The 19188-nt window shown below is 45.6% G+C and overlaps 1 long non-coding RNA gene across 1 annotated transcript in view; it reads right to left on the reverse strand.

The window, feature by feature from the left end:
* The window catches only part of LOC131493349 (uncharacterized), a 61205-nt gene extending 44442 nt beyond the window's left edge, over positions 1–16763 (reverse strand). Inside the window, exon 1 of the long non-coding RNA XR_009252581.1 lies at positions 16537–16763. This is a non-coding gene — a long non-coding RNA (uncharacterized LOC131493349). The remainder of the gene's footprint in view (positions 1–16536) is intronic.
* Between the last annotated feature and the right edge of the window lie 2425 nt (positions 16764–19188).

Genomic DNA, 19188 nt, shown 5'->3' on the forward strand with positions numbered 1-19188 from the left:
AGGTCACGATCTCACAGTTCATGAATCCAAGCCCTGCATCAGTCTCCGTGCTGACAGCACAGAGCCTGCTTGGGATTCTCTCTCCCTGTCTCTCTCTCTCTCTCTGCCCCTCCCCTGCTTGTGCTCTCCCTTTCTCAAAATAAATAATAAACTTTAAAAAGCCACACACTATAAGGTGGAAAAGTACCCTCTTAACCAAGGTTATTCTTCTCCCTACCCCCACCCCATGCACACGCATAATTCTTCAACCTGCACAGTAGGCAGTAAGAGCCATGGGAGAGAATTAGAATGATCAGGAATGATCAGTGAGACAAAGGCAGAGACTGGAAGAGCATGGATTCCCTCATTCATGAGTTAAGTGAAATCTTTGGCACATGTTCACTTTACATTTGTAAGAAAGTCTTGGCTTTATTTTTTTAAATATATCCCGTAACACTTTCTAGAAGTATAGGAGCATAATTGATTAAATAGAGTGATATCCCATGTTTTTAACTAACCCAGACATAGCTTGCTTTGGGAGGTGACTTGGGCCATCATCGAGCGCTGTGGGCCCGGCCCCTGGTGAGGCGAGCATGCCACATTCCTCAAAGAAGGGAAACAGCTTGAGGCTCTGGAGTTGCACCCTAAGCGGGACTGAGCACATATGAACATCCAGGCACTCAGTCTCGCTGTGTCACTCTCCCTCCTGCTGTCCTGTCAGCATGAGAAAACTGAAGCTCAGGTGACTTTCCCAAAGCCACTCGATCAGCAATTAGGCGATCCAGGATTTAAACCCAAGTACGTGGCTCTGCCATCACAGCCTGTGATCTCAGTCACTAGACCGTGCGAAAGACAGGAACCAGAGACTCAGAGTTCCCGCGACTGGGACAGGAATTATCCCTCAGACCGGTGACGAAACAGCTACAACTTGCCCCTTGCCCCAGGTCCCTGTCTACTGCTATTCAATCCGCATGCTTCCCAGCCTTCGAGCCTCTGTGCAAATCGCTGCTTCTTGGGAGCCTCCCCCCGTCACTCACAAGGCTGAGCCCTTCCTGCTCTGCAGCCTCAGAGAAGTTGCCAGTTCTCCGGTGGCACCGCCTTAATCTGCCCCATTTTGTGTGCTGTGCTGCTCGGAGAATGTTCCTAGGTCATCTTCACATGTGTGTGCACATACGCCCACTCTCGCCCCCAAGTCAGCTTTATGTTCGTGGCCGCAGAGAAGGAGACTTGGCTGGTTTTCGCAGCGCCCACCTCGGAGCCTGCACACAGTGCGACCCGGCAGCTCCCGTCCCGTTCAGGCTGAGGGAGACTGCCGAGGCTACTGACAGCCGGCCGGAGACAAGCAGACACAGGAACGGTGGCAGGTAACCTGTTGTGAACAAATTACGTTCAGACAAAATGCAGAGTAGAGAGTGGAGCAGCCTCTGGAGAGGTGTAGACGAAGTTCTAGAGAATCCTTCCAATTTGGGGTGTAGGAAAAAATCAGGGCGGGCTAGAAGGAGAAGGTGACGTTTCCCTTGGGCTTTGACGAATGGTAGAAGTTGGGGATGTGGGAGAGGATGAGAGTTCCAGATGGGGAGCAAGGGCAAAAGCCCTGAGGTGAGTGACCCCAGGGAGGACACAAGGGAGAAAGAACAAATCCATTCAGTGCCTCATCTGGTGCAGGAAGGGTGCAGCAGGGGAATGAAGTTGGTTAGGTGGGTGGGGTCCAGATGGGGGATGGAGGTGTTTGAACCACAGGACTGGCATTTGAGATCTAGTCTGTGGATAGTAGGGAGTCATAGGAGGTTTTAGAGCAGGGGAGTGGTGCAATCACAAATGGGCTTCAGAAAATATTCAGCTGTAATTCACATGGAAAGTGTATTGGAAACAGAAGAGACTTATGGCAGAGATACCAGTATGAGAGGTCACAACAAAATGAACAAAGTTCTGAAACAACTGGGGCAGTAGTGTGGGAAGGGAAAGAGAGGGTTGTGAGGGCCCTGGGAGGTAGAACGAATGAAATTCCACACAGAGGGCATCAGAGAGAACAGACACCTGGGGAGCTGAGAATAGTAACATTTACCGGATGCTTACAGGCTCCGTGCTGAGCAACGATGCACATCTTAGCTCTAGAGATCCTCACACCCACCCCAGGAAGTGGGCATCCCCATTTTACAGGTGTGGTCACTGAGGCACCAAGAAGTTAAACAACTTGCCACACACACACACAGCTGGCAAGTGGCAGCGCTGGGGAGTTGAACCAGACCATAGTGGCCACAGCTCACACCCCTCATCACAAGACTGGGCTGAATCACAGAATTCCAGCAGGTTAGGGCAGAAAAGCATGAAGAGCCTAAGAAGGTGCCTGTCGAGAAAGCACTGGAGAGCAAGATGGAGACAATGGCAGGGGGGGGCGGGGGGGGGTCCAGGGGCAAAGGGGGAGGAGGGTCTCAGAAGGGAGCACTCCTCACTGACCACTCTGTGCTGCAGCCAAGCCGAGCACTTTTTTTTTTAATTAAGTTTTTAACTTTAACTCCAGTATAGTTAACGTACAGTGTTACATTTGTTTCGGGTGTGCAATATAGTGATTCAACGGTCCTATACCTTACTCAGTGCTCATTATGATGAGTGTACTCCTAATCCCCTTCACCCATTTCAACTAACCCCCCCTCCTCCACCTCCCCTTTGGTAACCATCAGTTTGTTCTCTATATTTGTGAGTCTGTTTCTTGGTTTGTCTCTTCCTCGCTTTCTTTTCCCTTTGCTCATTTGTTTTCTTTCTTAAATTCCACATGAGTGAGACCATATGGTATTTGTCTTTCTCTGACTTATTTCTCTTAGCACCATACTCTCTAGCTCCATCCATATCATTGCAAATGGCAACATTTCATTCTTTTTTATAGGTGAGTAGTATCCCATTATATATATCTCACATGTTCTTTACCAGTTCATCAGTCAATGGACACTTGGGCTACTCCCATAATTTGGCTATTGCAAATAATGCTGCAATAAACACAGTGGTGAATGTATCTCTTCAAATTAGTTTTTTGTACTTGTTAGGTAAATGCTAGTAGTACAATTCCTGGACGGTAGGGTAGTTCTACTTTTAACTTTTTCAGGAATGCCAGACACTTTAGGAGCACCTACGGTGGCTCAGTCAGATGAGCGTCTGACTTTGGCTCAGGTCATGATCTCATGGTTCGTGCCTCACATCTGGCTCACTACTGTCAGCCTGTCAGTGCAGAGCCCGCTTCTGATCCTCTGCCCCTCTCTCTCTCTTTCTGTCCCTCCCCCCGCTTGCACCCTCCCCCCCAAAAAATAAATTAGGGGTGCCTGGGTGGCTCAGTTGGTTAAGCATCTGACTTCAGCTCAGGTCATGATCTCGCGGTTCACGAGTGGAGCCCCACGTCGGGCTCTGTGCTGACGGCTTAGAGTCTGGAGCCTGTTTCGGTTTCTGTGTCTCCCTCTCTCTGACCCTCCCCTACTCGTACTCTGTCTCTCTCTCAAAAAGAAAAAGAAAAAATAAGTTAGTTAAAAAATTTTTAAAAAGGAATACCAAGCACTTTAAATGCTTCCCTCCCTGAACACAGCAGCCACTCTGTGAGAGAGGTACCATTGCCTTCACCTTCCATTTACAAAGAAACAGAAGCCCAGGGGCATCTGAGTGGCTCAGTCGTTTAAGCATCTGACTTTGGCTCAGGTCATGATCTTATGGTTCATGGGTTCGAGCCCCAAGTCGGGCTCTGTGCTGACAGTTCAGAGCCTGGAACCTGCTTTGGATTCTGTTCTCTCGCTCTCTCTCTCTGCCCCTCCCCCACTCACACTCTGTCTCTCTCTCTCTCTCTCAAAAAAAAATAAATGTTAAAAAATTTAAAAAAAGAAAAAAGAAGAAACAGAAGCCCAGAGCTTGTGCAGGAGGTTCTAGGATTCAACCCAGGTCTGTTTAAAAAAAATAAAGAGATTAACTCAGGTCTTTTTGTCATCAAAGTCAGAATTCTTACCCATCCTTTGCCAAAATGGACACAAGAATTCACACAAATGAGAAAAAAGAAGAGGCCACTGTCTATGGCTGCTAAGAGGAGGTACAACCATACAGCTCCCAATCCAAACCAAACACTTCTCTCAGTGACTAACACTGTTAGTAATCACACTGGCAGAACCAGTGGAAGATGAGGCCATCCCAGGCAACCTAGGAAGTGTACATCCTGCTGAAAGGACCCTTGCTGCATTACATGCCATGAAATAATTGAAATAAACGAGATAAAAATAAAGTAAAATGGCGCTGAGGATGGGGCCGGACAACCATGGGTGGGAGGGAAATAGGACATGAGGAACTGGAGAAAATGAATATGGAGTCAATGTTTTCACAAAGTCAGAAGATGCTGACTATCTCTAGAGAGGCAGTGAGACCGGCCCTGCCCTGAGCAGGGACAGTTCTTTGTAAATAGCTGTTGACTCATTAATTGAAACCGGGGAAGGGATTGTTTTTTCGGGAGGAAAAAATATTGAGTAGATTTGTAGTCAAAAGGAAAAGGCCCTAGGTGGGGTGGGGGTGGGGGGGGAGATTAAAATGCAAATACAAGAGGAAGTAATGAGATAAATCAGATTGGAGAGCCCAAGGGTCCAAGTGGGACAAGAGCTTGCCTTGAAAGGGAGGAGAGAACTCTCCTCCAGAGAAGTAATCAAATGAAGCTGTGGTGAGCAGAAGACTCATGGGGCAGAAGTTGCTCGTCAGCAGAGGGAACTCAGGAGCCTCAGGTGAGGACAGGATACCAGCAACATCCTTTCCACATGTCACCTAACAAGTATCCCGGAGCAGGGCCCCTAAAGTTGCCAGCACACTTCCTAAAAGGGAAGAGGTCACTAAAGGACTAACATGCCTGAGGCAGGGACGGGCCTCCAAGCTAAGCCTCAGGGGCCCCAGTCCCAGTTTGACCACTGACTTGCTTGGTCACCCAGAACAGGTGCTTCCCCTCTCGGGGGCTCGGTTGGTCTCTACCAAATCTAGAGGTTGAACTTGATCCGTGGATTTCAAAGGACTAATGGCCCAGCATGGACAATGACGAAGTGTGTGTTTGCAACACTTAATCCAAATATAATACATCCATGTCTCGTAAGTGTATGGTTCTCTGGATATTCACACCCTGGGCATGCAAAGAAACCCACACCCAGATGAAGAAACACAACATGATGAGTAGCTCCAAAGCCCCTTGCGCTCACTTCCAGTCACTAACCCCCCACCCAGAGGAGCCCATGCCCCAGCAGCAGAGATGAGCCCACCCGTGTTTGTCCTGTCTCTCCATCAGGCCTAGAGGGCGCTGTTTGGGGCCAGGTTTCTTCCATTCAGCACCACCCACGGCGCGGTGTGTAATGAGGGCATTGGCAAGAATACGTTCCCCCCAAAATGACAAAAGTGAAGGCCATCCCATGACTCCTTCATCAGATTAAATGCATTTAAGTTCAATGACCCTCCTTTATTCTGAAATAATGTTCTTCCACCTATTTTGTGACAAAATCTTGTCCTCGAAGTTTGGTTGGTTTTCCGGTTTTGTTTTATTGTTGATACACTCGTCTTTACCCCTGTGCCGCAAATCCCATCTCTAAATTACACGGCCTTGAAATTTGGCTGGGCCAGGAAATCCCCGGGTCTGGGCCCTGCTGGTGTGAACGAACTCCAGGGTTCTGGGCACTGTGATTTACTGGGCAGAGTCTCTTAGGACTCTGAGCGTCCTGGTTAAAGACCCCTCTGACGGCTGAGTGTGGAAGGAGAGAGCTAAGTCCACAGATGCTCAGCGGTGCCTGGAAAAGCTGCAGAACTGAAAGTCTTTACTTTTCTTGAGAGGAGAATGGAGAGAGGGAGGGGAGGCGTTAGGCCACACACACTGTGCCCACACAGTGACGGGAGTCCATAGTGTCGACTGCTCTGTAAACCAGACCAGATGAGGTTCAGTCAGGCAGCACAGAAGTCTAGACCCGAGGAGAAGGTGGGGAGCCCACTTACAGGACAGGACTGGAGAAGAGAGCCAGACCACGTGAAGTCAGGTCTGAGTGTCCTCACCTCAGAGTCCCCCAGGGAATTCAGGAAAGAGGAGGATGGGCCATGGGCTGTGTCCCAGGAGGCCCTGAGAGCTGAAGCGGGACCTTGAAGAACCTGCGAAACCTCATGGCAGGCACTCAGTTAATTTAAAGGAAAAAAAAAAAAAAACTTGCTACACTAACTGAGAGTAAGAAAATCACCTGTGCTGCTGCAAACACTACCAGCTGTGATGGAGTTTGAATCCATCCTTAAAAACAACAATTCAGGGGCGCCTGGGTGGCGCAGTCGGTTAAGCGTCCGACTTCAGCCAGGTCACGATCTCGCGGTCCGTGAGTTCGAGCCCCGCGTCGGGCTCTGGGCTGATGGCTCGGAGCCTGGAGCCTGTTTCCGATTCTGTGTCTCCCTCTCTCTCTGCCCCTCCCCCGTTCATGCTCTGTCTCTCTCTGTCCCAAAAATAAATTTAAAAAAAAAAACCTTGAAAAAAAAAAAAAAAAAAAAAAAACAATTCAGGCTCAGTGACTGCCCTGAAGGAGACATGAAGGCAATAGCATAAACGTGAAATAAAATACAAAATAAAAAAGGGAATCTCAGAGTGCCCAGTTCTTAAAGAATAATTGGTGAGATTATGGAGCCTGTGATGGAATCTTCCATTAGGATCTACTTACTGAAGGGGAGGGGCCTTCAAGGCAAAACTCAGATCTGCCTTCCCCACCGGTGGTGCGGTTACTTATGCAGCTAAATCTCCTTCAGAACAATCCATTATAAGGCAATCCTCCCTCACATCAAATCAATCTGAGGCCATGTTTCACATCACTAGTTTGTAAAAGGAGGCACCAAGAGCTCCTTGGTGTAGGTCGTATCCTAGTGCATCTGACATAGGATTCCTTACAAACATAACTTTTTAAAACACCTTCTATATGGCATAAAGCAAAATATATATCAGCATTTCTCCATAGTTGGTTGTTTTTGCTACCGGGTCAACAAGGGGCAGCTCTGTTTTGTTGCTGGCTATCCAGCCTTCAACACCCACCATTCCATTTGTTCCTCCATCTCCTGTTTGGGAACATTTCCCACCTTTCAAGGCCTTGGCAGAAGGTAAGTCCAACACCTGCCACCACACACTCCCTCCTCTATTAACAGAAGTCAAGGGGTAGCGTTGTTTCTCCACCGCCCCCTGAGGCAGGCCGGCAATCCAGGCTTCACAGGTCAGATACTTGTTCCTGGTACCATGAGCGCTGGCCGAGCAGTGCTAATTCAGGGAGAATGTTTGAAGGTCAGATTCAGCACAGAAGTGCATCCTTCTGATGCCAACTGTTCCCAACACCCGTGCCACCAACAACCCTCCATAAACCTCTTCTCCCTCCGCGTTTTTTCCCCTAAGTATGGAGTCAATTTCTGATTCTTACAGATGAGAACCCAGCGAGTGCATTTTCTACTATATATGTAATGGGGCCATACATCGGCCCAATAAGCCCTACCTCCAGATCACAGATTCTTCAATAGTAGAGACATGTTCTATTATTTTTTCCCATAGATGCTCAACAACAGGGTTGGGTGATACTAACTGATGCTAACAAGAAAGAGAAAGGGATTAGATGACCTCATAAGGGAATGTATCGAACTTAGTATGAAGTTCTCTGAAAAGAAGTCAAATAGAAGCACTTTGAATCTCCCAGAGTGGATTTGGTTTTCAATAATACAATAAGCTAACATGTTGAAGTGTAAGCATATAAATAACTCCACTGCATATCTGCCTCATGAGACATTATGTCCCAGGTATTTAATTTTAAAGTCACACTGAACATTATGTTTTAGTTAATGAACCTTGCTTCATAAGGCAATGAAAGCATTTCTGCCAATTAGCATCAGGTCCACTTCATATACATATCCCTCTAATTCTGCACTTGCCCACTGGGTTGGGGGGGGAGGGGCAGGCGGGTAGAAGGTAATGACTTTCACTTTATGTACACTTTCTGTGTGGGTGTTTTTACCCCCTGGTACCTCACAGTTGGTCACCTCTCTGCCAAAGAACAGCTAGAACATCTACATTTGCATCTGTATGTGCTGTTCCTTGACCCATGATCATAGCAAATTTAATTTCCTTCGTAGCAGAGAATCACTGTGTGATTCCAGCTCTGTGACATTCTGGAGAAGGCAAAATATGGAGACAGTAAAAAGCCAGGGGTTGCCAGGGACAGAGGGGTGGGAGAAGAACCGCTGGGGCACAAAGGACTTTTGGAGCAGTGAAAAGTTCTGTACGCAACCATAATGATGAATATACATGTTATTACATGTTTGTCCAAACCCCCAGAATGCACAACACTAAGAGTGATATGGAATAAACGATTGATTTTGGTTTTATAATGCATCAATATAGGTTCATCCACTGTAACAAATGTACCACTCTTATGGGGGGGGGGGGGGTTGTTAATAGTGGGGGAGGCTGTGTATGTGTCAGGGCAGGGGTATACAGCATATCTGTACCATCCTCTGAATTTTGCTGGGAACCTAAAACTGCTGTAAAAAAGTTAAGTCTTAAAAAAAAAAAAAAAAAAAAAAAAAAAAAGCCCAGAAAGCAAAACTGGGGTGATTTTGTAGCATCTAGTATGGTAAGCCACCTTAGCAGAGGCCAGCCAGCAGAGGTCGCTACATTAACGAGATGGGCTCGCACTGCCCGGGAAGCCTGAGATAGGAACAGGATGTCCGGATGGGACCAAGCACCAGGGAGGCCTTAGAGAGGTTCTATGGAAACCTCCTGCCTGTCCTACTTACATTATAAAGTCCCCTGTGCTGTAGTCACGTTAGGACATGTGTCTCCATTAAAGTACATGGTCTGTGAGGGGCCCCGTGGCAGGCATCTTTCTGTTCCCATGACACCCAGCTAAGGGTCCCATCGGAGCTGGCGTTTCAGTCCATCTTTGTTAAGTGAACTCTTCCTGCATTCCTGTGCATGGACGTGGGCTGGGTACAATGAATTCTGAAAGGACATCGAGTGGCAGCTGTGTGAGAACACGAGGGTCCTCCTCAGGTCTTTCTTAGTATCTATAATGCAATGCACTTCCTCCGAGGCTGGCCATCGTTGCTCTCTCTGAAGAACCACACTGCCATCTGCTGGCGGAACACACAGGAGGGCCTGGATGTCACTGGGCCCACTCTACAGGGGCTTGAACGAAAGTGGCCATGCTGGCCTCCCAGAGTAATGCCCACCCAACCCCTGGCGCGTGCGACACTTTCAACTGTGGAAACCCCAGGATCCCACCCTTATAGTTCTCCCAGCATCTCCTTGGAGGATTCTTCCTTTTCTTCAGAAATGTTTGTGTTGTTCAAAAATGTATGTCCTCCACCATGACCCTGGGCAAACTGCAGACTCTTCTGACCCCGGGAGGAAGGAAAGAAAGCATGGGATGGTGGAGGAGACATGTCCCACTCACCCCTTTTCCAAGGGGCTCCTTCACCACAGCCCCAGATCACCCGAGCAGGCTCGGTCAAGTTTTCTATAATGAGGTTTGTTTCCCATTCTAACAACTCAAACATGAGGCTGCGCCTTAGAGTCATAATGCCTCTGTGTGAAAACCTTCTTTGATACCTTCTGGGGAGGTCGAGAGATCGCCAGCATCAAAACCTCAGTTTATAGAATCGCACAGTGTGGGAATTATATCTCAGTAAACTGCAATTTCAAAAACAAATCTCTCAGGCTGGGTGGAAGTCATGGGCGTCCACGCTGAGCTCACGTTCAGGGACATGCTCTGTGAGAGCTTCCTCACTCAATCCTCACGACCAAAGGACAGGGAGAGGCCGCCACTAATCTCCCTTTGCAGAAGGAGAAACGGGGGCTCAGAGAAGTTGTGCTCTCACCCAAGGACTCACAGCTAGTTATATGGTGCCATGTGATTTGGAACCATGTTCTTAATCACTATAGTACTCTGCCTTTCACATGCTACTTCTGTAATAGAAAAGTAAAACAAAAATCCCCTTAGAAAGAGAAAAGACTTTCCCTTTTATTAAACAAATATGATAGGAAAAAAACGAGATGTCTTCCACCAGGTGAATGTATAAACAAACTGGTGTATCTGTAAGATGGAATATTATTTGGTGATGAAAAGAAATAAGCTATCAAGTCAGAAAAAGACAGGGATAAAGCTACATATTGCTGAGTTAGAGAGGCCGATCTGAAAGAACCTACATAGTATATGATTCCAGTTATACGACCTTCTAGAAAAGTCAACACTAGAGAGACCGTAAACATATCAGTGGGTGCCGGCAGAGTGGGGCAGAGGGGGAAGACTGAATGGGTGAAGCCCGGGGAACTTTTTCAGGGTGGTGGAGCTATTCTGTGTGACACTGTAAGTGTGGACACATGACACTATTCATTCACCAAAACCCAAGGAACCATACAGCACAGAGTGAATCTTACTGTGTGCACTTTGGCAAAAATCATTCAAGAGGTCAAGGGAATCCCAGGATGGAACTCAGTCTGTGACCAGGCGTTCTAACGGCATTCAAATGTGTGAAACAAGCTCACTAAAGGGAGAGGAAGAAAGGGCGCTGACTTACATCACTTTGGAAATGAGTGACGTCTGCAAAACCAAAGCTAAAAGAACTGCACGTGAACACTGTGCCCGAGTTGTTCGAGATTTCCGCACAGGCGCACAGTGCTAATACTGCCACACATGTGCATCAGAACCGAACAACTAGGTAAATGGACGGGGACTGTGGGAGTCGGGTTTCTCACTGGTGGAGCAGGAAGCTTCCAGAGAAGCAGGGAGAGGTGATCATGGAAGAGAACTAGCGACCCTAGCACGAATCATGTCTAGCTTAATAGAGACACAGATGGTTACATATAGAAATGTATAGGTAAGTAGATGAGAGAGAGAGAGAGAGAGAGAGAGAGAGAGAGAGAGATGGGTTAGCGTACACACATCGGGGTTTCCTTGCCCCCCGCTGAGAGGGCCTACAATGACAGTCCAGTAGCAAAGAGCCCATTTACTGCCCAGATGGTAGCTTTAAATCGCTTTCTCCAAGAAAAGGAACAAGGGCTCCTTGGGAAAACGGCTGATTCTAGAACTGAGGCGAGAAATATACCGGATGAGCCTGGAGCTTCTTGAAATGCCAGAAAGTAAGAACATGCTTAACGCGCACGCACACACGCGCGCACACACACACACACACACACATACAGAACTGTATCAAAAAGACAAAGGAACCAACTCAAAGAGTTCCCAATGGCCAAAGCTGGAACAATTTGAGCAACAAAATAAAGAAGTATTAGTTATAAACCAAAGCACAAGTCAACACGGATATGAAGAAATAATTGAAAAAATGAATTAATGTGAGCAAAGAGACAAATCGTCTGTGCACAATTCTAAATAAGTGATGTCGATAGTCCACCTTCGAGAAAACCGCGCAGAGCTTAGTGGACCACACATAGTGCCTTCCTCCCAAAGAGTACAGTCCAGAATGGAGGTTAAATGAGTAACTGCAATGGAGAAATCTGACGAACACTATGTCTGCCAGGTGACCAAAGTCAACAGCAACAGGAAAAATGACTCTTTAGCTCTGTGGTTTTCCTCCCCAAGACCCAGAGCCGCAGTCTAGTCGTGAGAAAAACATGAGAAAAATCCCAAGAGAGGGACACTCTAGAGCACTCTCCAAAACAAAGAAAGTCCTAGAAACACAGCTAAGAGGAGCCAAAGGAGACACGACAACAAAACGTAGTGTGATATCCTGAATGGGATCCTGGAACGGAAAATGCACATCGGGTAAAAACTAAGGAAATCTGAATAAACTGTGGTCTTTAGTTACTAATAATGCATCAACATCATTCCATTAATTGTGACAAATGCAGCATAATATGTAAGATGTTAATAATAGGGGAGACCAGGGCACCTGGGCAGCTCAATCGGTTAAGCCTCTGACTTCAGCTCAGGTCATGATCTCATAGTTTATGAATTTGAGCCCCGCGTCGGGCTCTGTGCTGAGAGCTCAGAGCCTAGAGCCTGCTTCAGATTCTGTGTCTCCCTCTCTCTCCTTCTTCCCTGCTCACACACACACACACACTCTCTCTCTCTCTCTCTCTCTCTCAAAAATAAATAAACATGAAAAAAATTTAACTAATAATAATAGGGGAACCAAAGGAATACTGTCTTCACAGTAAATTTAAAACTGTTCTAAACAGTAACATTTTTTTTTTTTTTTAAATAATGATATGACGGGAATGCAAGCTGGTGCAGCCACTCTGGAAAACAGTATGGAGGTTCCTCAAAAAACTAAAAATAGAACTACCCTACGACCCAGCAATTGCACTACTAGGCATCTATCCAAGGGACATAGGTGTGCTGTTTTGAAGGGACACATGCACCCCCATGTTTATAGCAGCACTATCAACAACAGCCAAAGTATGGAAAGAGCCCAGATGTCCATCCATGGATGAATGAAGAAGATGTGGTATATACATACAATGGAGTATTACTCGGTAATCAAAAAGAATGAAATCTTGCCATTTGCAACTATGTGGAGGGAACTGGAGGGTATTATCCTAAGTGAAATTAGTCAGACAAAGATAAAAATCATATGACTTCATTCATAATGAGGACTTTAAGAGACAAAACAGATGAACATAAGGGAAGGGAAACAAAAATAATATAAAAACAGGGTGGGAGACAGAACAGAAGAGACTCACAACTATGGAGAACAAACAGGGTTACTGGAGGGGGTGTGGGAGGAGGGATGGGCTAAATGGGGAAGGGGCACTAAGGAATCTACTCCTGAAATCATTGTTGCACTATATGCTAACTAATTTGGATGTAAATTTAAAAAAATAAAAATTAAATTTAAAAAATAATAATAATGATATGAGAAAATTAGAGAAGGAAGAAATAGGGGGACAATAAACAGAGAATTTAAAACAAAATGGGTATCTCACCTTCTGCTTAAAAATACATATGTCCCAGCTAATTGAGTACTTACTAGCTGTCTAGCATTAGGCTAAGTGATTTGTGCACATTTTGTCACATAATCCTCACGAATATGCTAACAGTTAATATCGTATCATCTCCACTTACAGATGACAATCAGGATACATAAAAGATACATAATTTGCCCCACACCAGCTAGTAAGAGGTGGGACCAAATTCAACTCACTCCTGTCATTCACTCTCCTATAAATGTGTTCAGAATGTCTTCACCACTCCACCAATCAATAGATATTGATTGAGTACCTACTGTGTGCCCTATCCTGGCAATGGCTGGTGTTGGACCCCAAGGAGCTACAAGTCTAGTTGGAGAGACATGGGGAAAGTTTGATTTTAAGAAGGAAATGTCCATCACAGTTTGTGAAGAAAGTAAATGCGAAAGAAATTTAGAGCAGGGACGTTCAGTTGGAGCAGTCAGGAAACACTTCGTGGAGATACATGTTGGACTTGAACTAGATTCAGAAGAAGGCAAGAACTGGAAGGATGAAGGACAGGAGGGGGCCTCCGGCAGGGAGGCTGAAGCCAGCGGCAGCCGTACCTGCTGGCAGGGCAGGCACTGGGGACGCAGTGTTAGGAGCCCTAGCCCCGAGAGACAGGAGACCAGGAACTGGTGTGGCTCTCGTCTGGGCCTTCGCTCTGACCTCAGTTTCTTCCTATGGTCTGGTCTACCTCTTTACAAAAAAATGATAAAATAATAAAAATAAAAAGATGTTCACACTAACAATTAGGAAGAGATTCTCAGCCATGGGACCCTGTGTGTCTTTTGCAGCATGGCCTCTCGGAGAGAGCGGATGGGCACAGCAGAACCTGGGGTGCAGCCGTCCCCTTGATCGGCAGCAGTCACCTGGCCTGTCTTGGAGCTGAGCATCCAATGAGAAGACACAACTGCTGCCCAAGAACTCAATTCAGGACCCACGTGTTTGTTCGGCCCATGCACATTTTTGTTTTTTCTTTCATGTGAAATCAGCTGTGGATGTTTAAAAAGTGGGGCATGTTACACACACACACACACACACACGCACACACACACAAGAGTTTCAGCTCCTCTTTAAAATCACATTTTTGGGGCGCCTGGGTGGCTCAGTCGGTTAAGCGTCCGACTTCAGCTCAGGTCATGATCTCGCGGTCCATGAGTTCGAGCCCCACGTCGGGCTCTGTGCTGACAGCTCAGAGCCTAGAGCCTGTTTCAGATTCTGTGTCTCCCTCTGTCTCTGACCCTCCCCTGTTCATGCTCTCTTACTGTCTCAAAAATAAATAAATGTCAAAAAAAATTTTTTTAATAATAAAAAAATAAATAAAAATAAAATCACATTTTGGGGCACCTGGGTGGCTCAGATGGTTAAGTGCCAGACTCTTGATTTCAGCTCAGGTCACGATTTGTGTTTGAGCCCTGGACTGGGCTCTGTGCTGACAGTGTGGAGCCTGCTTGGGATTCTCTCTCTCCCCCCTCTCTCTGTCCCCCTCCCTTGCTCTAAATAAATAAATAAACTTTAAAAAATAAAATCATAAAATAAAATCACATTTTTATATTAAATATAATTTATTGTCAAACTGGTTTCCATATAACACCCAGTGCTCATCCCAACAGCTGCCCTCCTCAATGCCCATCACCCCTTTTCCCCTTTCCCTCACCCCCCATCAACCCCCAGTTTGTTCTCAGTATTTAAGAGTCTCTTATGGTTTGCCTCCCTCCCTCTCTGTAACTTTTTCCCCCTTCGCCCTCCCCATGGACTTCTGTTAAATTTCTCAAGATCCACATGGGTGAAAACATATATCTGTCTTTCTCTGCCTTATTTCACTTAGCAGAACACTCTCCAGTTCCATCCACGTTGCTACCAATGGCCAGATTTCATTCTTCCTCATTGTCAAGTAGTATTCCATTGTGTATATAAACCACAATTTCTTTATCCATTCATCAGTTGATGGACATTTAGGCTCTTTCCATAATATGGCTATTGTTGAAATTGCTGCTATAAACACTGGGGTACAAGTGCCCTTATGCATCAGCACTCCTGTATCCCGTGGGTAAATTCCTAGCAGTGCTATTGCTGGGTCATAGGGTAGATCTATTTTTAATTTTGTGAGGAACCTCCACACTGTCTTCCAATAAAATCACATTTTAACGCTTCTCCTGTGAGCCCTCCTCATCACAGGGCACAGGATGCAGGTGGGTACCTCCTACCTCCTTCGCATCTGACACACAAAAAAACACATAAAACAAAGGTGTCTTGGGTTACAATGAACAACCTTGGGACCACAACCCCATGTTACTTCTGACCTCAAGTGTCACTGGGAAAAATTCTGGATGGAAATATCACATTTTTTTTTCTACTGTTCAGTTACTGGATCATTTGTTTGAATATAAAGGATTCATTCTTTTTCTTTAAAGTAGAATAACTTTATTACAATATGTCCTGTTGGTCACCCTGGGTCTGTTTATTCAGTTTTAGGGTGTTCTTCTTCCATGTGTACTTTCAAACTTTTTGAGGTTTTTTGGGAATGATTTCTAGAATTCTAGTTTTCTTGCTTAAGTTTTCTTCTTTGGGGATACCTATTGCATAAATGTTACATTTTTCCTGTCTTTTGTAACTATCACTTTCTTTTAAATCCTTTTTATTTGTTTGTTTTTGCTTTTTGTTTTCCTTACTCATCTTCTATTGATCTTGAAACATTGCTGCATTTATTCATTGCCATGTTCCTTCTGGTGTCTCCATTTTTTTAAATGCTTATTTATTCCTTGAGAGAGAGAGCGAGAAAGAGAGCAGGGGAGGGGCAGAGAGAGAGAGAGAGAGAGAGAGAGAGAGAATCTCAAGCAGGCTCAAAGTTATCAGTGCAGAGCCCAAAGAGGGGCTCGATCTCACAAACCACGAGCTCATGACCTGAGCTGAAATCAAGAATCAGATGCTTAACTGACTGAGCCACCAGGCCCCCATGATCCTTCATATTTAAACAACTGTTTTTTCTACTTCTTTCCTGAATTCTCAATTTCTCATCTTTTCTAATTCTGTCTTATGTTGTTCTTGGATGTTATTTTTAAATGTGTAGATATGTTTTGAAGCATTTCTGTTTTCATCTGTTTTAGGAACATGTCGTGATAAAGTGGTATCACTGTAGGCAAGTCATCCTGCAGATTATTTTTCTTTTTAAGTTTGCAAGAACACTTGGGGCATCTGGGTGGCTCAGTCGGTTAAGCCTCCGACTTTGGCTTAGGTCATGATCTCACGGTTCGTGGGTTCGAGCCCCGCATCAGGCTCTATGCTGACAGCTCAGAGCCTGGAGCCTGCTTCGGATTCTCTGTCTCCCTGTCTCTGCCCCTCCCCTACTCATGCTCGCGCTCTCTTTCTCCTTCTCTCAAAAAGTAAATAAACATTTAAAAAAAATTTTTCAATTGCAAGTTTGCAAGAACTCTTTACCTTAATCTTTTTTTCCCCCTATTGCCCATTTTTAGCTGAAATGCATTTTTTTGAACTTATGGAAGAGACTTGAACTAACTAGGATAGTTTCATTCAGGGCTCAAAAGCCTCCTTTCCTGTTGATTTTGTGAAGTGTTAAAAAATACAGCACTTACTTCCTTCAAAGTCCTGGCTCTGTTCCCTCTGACTGGACCTTCGCTTTCCTTTGTGTCTCCTGTACCTGCACCGCTTCCTTTGGGATCCTGTCCCCAGCAGTTTCTCCTCAGTGCGGGACTTTGTCCTAGAAGTTCCTGGGACATTGACTGCTCCAGCCCCTGCAGGCCTCACCACAAATCCCTCCCACTCACCCACTGGGGTGTGCAAACCACCCCCAGTTCCAGCGGCCGCTCCCGAATTGGCTCACTGCGATTTCAACTCCTGATCATCAATGGGGGGGTTCTTGGGTCTACCAGACGACCTGCTCGTACTAAGGGTTTGTGGGGCTTGTCACCTAGATCTGGCATGGATCTCATCCAGGAGTTTTAGTTTTGCTATCCCAGCCAAACTCTGTTTTTATGGAGTGATTTGGGGAGATCCAAAACCTATACCATAACTGCCACCTTACCAAAATCTGCATTTTTGTTTTTAAATGCCGATCCTGTGTATTTAATCCTTACTCTGTACTCCCAACTACTCTCACACCCAGCAACCACAGTATGGGCTCTAACTGCCAAGCCCCGCCCCCAGCCCTCCCACTGCCCCCCTGCCTCTCCCCTAGGAGCCAACAGCACCGAAGCTGTTGTATGGAAGGGGTCACAACGTGCTTCCTGCTGAGTCTTCTGGTCTTTGTAGAATAAACCCCCCACCTGTGGGGAAACACCAAGGGCAAAACGTGTTCCGTGGCTCGCAGGTACAACCTCGCCTCCTTGCACAATTGCTCACCCCTATCTGATGGGAAATGAAGGATGTTAGTGTCAGGCAGCTGGATGCCAGGACGGGCCCTCAGGTTGCACAAGCGCTAAGGGCTGGGCGGTGGACAGGCCCCTCACACAGTTCGAGTGACGTGGATGGATTTATTTTATCAGAGGGAAGCCGGCCCCTGGGGTGTCCATGGCGTCGGCTCCACATCTGTTCCCTTCCTGGAATCCTCACTACCTTGTACATTAAACTTCACCAGGGGATAAACTGAGCAAGAAAATCAGCTTCCCAGGAATTATTCCATAAATTTAGCCTGCTGCCTGTTTTTACACCCAAACTTTTTGTTTTTATCACGTATTTGAAAGTAAAAAAAAAAGAGTCCTTCGATCCACATTTTAGCTCCTCTTCCCTCTGAACACTTGCATACTGCAGTTTTATTGATTCTCCAGATTTCTGGGATCAGCTCACCTCATCTTGTCTCCTGAACTTAATGCCAAGACATGAAGATCCAGGCAGGACACTCCAGGCACCCAGCACCAGGAAACTTTGCTTCTTGGGCTTGAGCCAATTAAATCAAACTTTGCTCTGAGGCTGCCTTGGGAAGTGACAGGCTTAACAGCCCGATGAACAAACAGTGGAGTTGCCGTCACATTTGAGTTACGGTCCGTTTAAACTCCAATTCAACTGCAATTCACAGCTCCCACTTCTTGAGAGAGGGAAACCTTCGGGGTCTCGGAGGAGACGACAGTCTGAGTCCTAAAGGGGAGGTCTTCTGACTTTTACAGGGGTGATAGAGGAGAAACATGATTAATACATCCTATCGTTTAAGGAGAAACTTCTTCCAAGTCCAATCCTATGGGACATAGAAATATGAGTTTGTATGTGTGAAACAAACACAATTAAGAGTTGATCTTTGGTGGATCAAAATACATCCTGTTACTGGGAAGCCACATCACAAATACAACCTGAGAACTAGCCGTGTATCTTGCTTTTTCCCACATAGCACGTTGGAATCAATGGTCCTCGAGAGAAAAGACGGGAGGAGGGACACTGGAAATGTTGGCAAGTGTTTTCAGACATTCTGTCAATTTCGGCCCATCCTATCAGTGAAACTTCCTAGGCTGGCACCCTGGTTCTGAATGGTAAAAATAGATTAGCTCATTTCATTTTCTGTTTCCCCAGCTGGAGAAAGTAACAGACATTGCCAACCACACTTTGGTGAAATGTCCGAAATATGCTTATATTTATTCATCTTTCAAAGCCATCCAAATCCAAGATATGGTTTAAGATTTAATGAAACTAGTTTTAAGAAGAACCAGCCATACAATGACATAATCAAAACTAATCAGATGTATGTGCACTAATATGGAAAAACAATTTGGATATACTCCCATGTTAAAAAAGCAAATTGTGGGGCGCCTGGGTGGCTCAGTCAGTTAAGCGCCCGACTTCAGCTCAGGTCACGATCTCGCGGTCCGTGGGTTTGAGCCCCACGTCGGGCTCTGGGATGATGGCTCAGAGCCTGGAGCCTGCTTCCAATTCTGTGTCTCCCTCTCTCTCTGCCCCTCCCCCATTCATGCTCTGTCTCTCTCTGTCTCAAAAAATAAATAAACGTTAAAAAAAAAAAGCAAATCGTATAATAGGTATAGAATGACCCAATGTTTGTGCATGATGTGTGTATGTGTGCATATGCGTGCATATACATTTTCTTTTTTATGATTAAGGAGGTTAATTATAACATTTCTCAGATATTAAAATCATAAATTCATAAGCAGAAAATATTCACATATTAAAAAAACTTTCCTCAGTTTCAGAGAACTTAAATTCGAGTTTCGAATTGATAATCTCATCTTGATAGTAGAGAAGAGGAAGACATACTTTTGGAAGTTACTAATTAATCCATCAAAACA

Source organism: Neofelis nebulosa, chromosome 13, assembly GCF_028018385.1.
Source record: "Neofelis nebulosa isolate mNeoNeb1 chromosome 13, mNeoNeb1.pri, whole genome shotgun sequence".
Classification (NCBI taxonomy): domain Eukaryota; kingdom Metazoa; phylum Chordata; class Mammalia; order Carnivora; family Felidae; genus Neofelis; species Neofelis nebulosa.